The sequence below is a fragment of the Panthera pardus genome, unplaced genomic scaffold (genome assembly GCF_024362965.1).
Source record: "Panthera pardus isolate Hobbes unplaced genomic scaffold, ASM2436296v1 HiC_scaffold_1, whole genome shotgun sequence".
NCBI lineage: Eukaryota > Metazoa > Chordata > Mammalia > Carnivora > Felidae > Panthera > Panthera pardus.
The window spans coordinates 69,667,694-69,671,522 of record NW_026526654.1 but is presented as its reverse complement, the minus strand read 5'-3'; the positions used below and the strand labels follow the sequence as shown (position 1 = coordinate 69,671,522).

At 43.8% G+C, this 3,829-nt stretch overlaps 1 pseudogene; it reads right to left on the bottom strand.

The window, feature by feature from the left end:
* Nucleotides 1–694: 694 nt before the first annotated feature.
* Nucleotides 695–3,086, bottom strand: LOC128777249 (uncharacterized; annotated as a pseudogene).
* Nucleotides 3,087–3,829: the final 743 nt, after the last annotated feature.

Here is a 3,829-nt window from a genome sequence, read left to right as displayed (position 1 = left end):
GATTAGATAGATAGATAGATAGATAGATGATAAATAGAATATAAAGATATACACATACAGAGAGAGAGGGAGAGATTATGAGAAATTGGCAATTATGGAGTTTGGCAAGTCCCAGGATCTACAAGGTGCGTTTGGCCACTGGGAGACAGAGGAGGCCTGATAGTAAATAGTTCCGATCTGAGTCTGAAGGCCTAAAACAATGTTTCAGTTTCAGTCTGAAGGCAAGAAAAAAGCCTTTTTCCTAGTTCAAAGGTTATCATGTATGAAGAGTTCTCTTACTTGGAGGAAGGTCGACATTCTACTGATTGGATGAATCCCTCCTACCTTAAGGAGGATAATCTGCTTTACTCCGTCTACCAATTTAAATGTTAATCTTACCCAAAAATACCTTCATAGAAACATCCAGAATAAATTTTAACCAAATATCTGGGTACCCCATGGCCTAGCAAATTGACACATAAAATTAATCATCACAAGTCCATACTTTGTAGGCATGGTACCCATATGCATCTCCTTAAACCATACTTAATCTCCAAATAAAGACAATAGCAAAGTCATAATTCCACCAAACACAATACAACTATCTTGCATACAGCTGAAAACACACCAACCCCTTATCCAGAAGAGGAGATAAAGTCCTTGAGTAATGTTTACTCTTCTCCTTGGTATCCTATAGCTTAAATATTCATGAAAACTATACTCCTTGTTTCTCTAGCTGGTCATATGGTTGTAGCTGGTATTTATAACTACTTTCTTCCACTACCCATTCTGTATTCCCTTTACCCTCAGCAAGCCCCTCAGTTGGCCATGGTTCTTTACCTGATGGAGCAACCCAAACCTTCATTCTTGAAGGATCTGGGCCATTAATTGTCCAGCCTGGATTGGGTTGTAGATTTCCCTTTACCTTAACCACTGGGCATGGTAGTACTAAGAGACACCGAAAGGGATCTCCTATACTCCAGACGTACTCTTTCTTACACTCCATATGGAGTAACAGTCAAGGTTCCCCTTGGTAGTGAAGATCTGTCACCCCAGCCAGCACCATAGCTCCCTTCTTTGCTTGTTGATTCAAAGGCATGAGGAGCCCAAGTGGCTGAGCAGCCGTCTTAACTTTCAGTTCAGTGGACTCATTGTTGTGTCTTTTGGTGGAAGCATTCTTCCCTTTAGAACTAAAGCCTTTAGACCAGCAAAGCATAGTTTGTGGGAATAGGAAGCAAAAAGCTTTGTTAGTGGGTCACTAGGGGTAATAGTAAGTGGTGCCACTTGCATTTCCACCCCTTGATTCCTGGATTCATGAATGCCGGCTAGGGGACAAACAGCATCACATATTGGATGCTGATTCGCAGCATGTACAGCTTTCTGGGGAGCCTTTCCCCAGCCCTGCAAGGTATTTCCAACTAGCTGGTGCTGTAACTGAGTCTTCAAAAGGCCATTCCACCATTCTATCAAGCCGGCTACTTCATGGGGGGTGGGGGTGGGGTGCGGTGAGGAGGGGAACATGGTAAGACCAGTGAATCCCTGAGCAGGGACCCACTGCTTTACTTAATTTGCTGTTGAGTTCCATGATGAGAAGCAATGCTGTGTGGAATACCATGATGGTGGATGAGGCTTTCTGTAAGCCCATGGATATTAATTTCAGCAGAAACATTGCAGGCAAAGAAAGCAAACTCATATCCAGAGTAAGAACCTAGTCCAGTAAAAACAAAACACTGCTCCTTCCATGATGGAAGCAGTCCAATATAATCAGGCTACCACCAGGTAACTGGCTAATCACCCTGGAAAATCATTTCCTGTTGGAGGCTCAGTATTGGTTTCTGCTGCTGACAGATTGGGCCGTCAGTGGTGACCAAAGCCAGGTCAGCCTTGGTGAGTGGAAGCCCATGTTGCTGAGCCCATGCATAACTTCCATCCCTACCACCATAGCCACTTTGTTCATGAGCCCTCTAGGTGATATGACAGAGCCTCTCTTTGGGGAAAGACAGAATGAATCATCTTATCCACTTGATTATCAAAATTCGCCTCTGCTATGCTCACCCTTTGGTTAATATTCATATGGGACACAAATATATTCACATTTTTTTCCTATTCAGTGAGGGCTTTCTACATACACTTCCCCAAGTTTCCTTGTCACCGAGTTTCCCATCATGTTTCTTCCAAGTCCCGGACCATCTAGCCAAACCATTGGCCATAGTCCATGAAGCAGTATATAATCACACATCTGGCCATTCTTCTTCCAAACAAACTGACAACCAGGTGCACTGCCTGAAGTTCTGCCCACTGGGAGGGGTTCCCTTCACCACTGCCTCCAGGGATGTCCCAGGAAGGGGCCTTAGTTCTACAGCTGTCCACTTTCAGGGGGTGTGGTGCCTTTGTATTTCTGCAGAACCACTTGTAAACCAGGCCCAAATCTTCTTTTACTCTGTTACTGATTGTGGGCAAGGCTGGGGAGGTGCAGGCTGGGAGAGAGAAGATAGTCCAGCAGGGGTGAAGACCAAGTACATTTGGTCCTCTTTTTCATGTAACTTACTTGTGCACAATTACAAATATACCACTTCCATTTGATGATGGAGTGCTGCTGTGCATGCCCAATTTTATGGCTTGGTGGGTCATATAACACCCAGTTCATAATGGGAAGCTCAGGTCTCATGTAAACTTGGTGGCCCATAGTTAAGCATGAAGTCTCTACTAAAGCCCAGTTGCAGGCTGAGAGCTGTTTCCCAAAAGGACAGTAGTTATTTGCAGAAGATGGCAGAGTTTTGCTCCAAAATCCTAAGGACTTGGGCTGCGGTTCACCTGTTGGGACCTGCCAAAGGCTCCAAAAGCATCCTTATCTACCATTGACAACTTAAGCGCCATGGGATCTCCTGGATCATACGGGCCGAGCAGCCGAACTGCTAGTGGGGCTCAGTCTAGACTTGTTGCAGAGCCTTCTGTTGTTCTGGGCCCCACTCCAAACTAGCAGCTTTTTAGGTCACTTGGTGAATGGGCTGGAATAGCACACTCAAATGAAAAATATGTTGTTTCCAAACTCCAAAAAGGCCCCCCAGGTGTTGTGCTTCTTTTTTGGTTGTAGGAGGGGACAGATGCAATTTAAGGAGTTATGCTCTGCCTCCTAGAGGACAGAGTCTCTACATAATTTATTTAGAGTTCTTCTGCACAGGAGATTTGTCTATTTTCCCAATTTCTTTTTTTTAATGTTTATTTTTTATTTTGAGAGAGAGAAGGTGTGTGTGAGTGGGGGAGGGACAGAGAGAGAGAGAGAGAAGGAGAGAGAGAGAATCCCAAGCAGGCTCTGCACTGTCAGCACAGAGCCTGATGGGAGCTCATTCTCACAAACTGTGAGATCATGACCTGAGCCGAAATCAAGAGTCAGACGCTCAACCGACTGAGCTACCCAGGCGCCCCTATTTCTTTATTCAAGTCTTTATGTATGTCAGTACAGGCCCACGGATATTTATTTATATTTTGAGTTATAATCCAATACTATTTGATTTTGTTGCCCAAATTGTTCCAGCTTTGGCCATTGGGATCAGTACTTTATAAAGTTCCATAGATGATTTCAATGTGTAACCAAGGCTGAGAACCACTGCTTTAGGTAAAACATTGTTTAGAATTTTACCACCAGGAAAGAAAGCATTGATTTCCCTCAAATCAGGACAGATCCAAAGTGAAAGGAAAAAGAACCACAGATGGAGTCATATGCACCTGTAAATACTAATCTACACCGTCAAAGGGCAGTTAGGAGTTTCTCCTACTCCACTCCCTTTTTTACTGTAGATGGTGAGGATACATAAAATAATACTTGTTTCTTGATTAGGACAAATTTTAA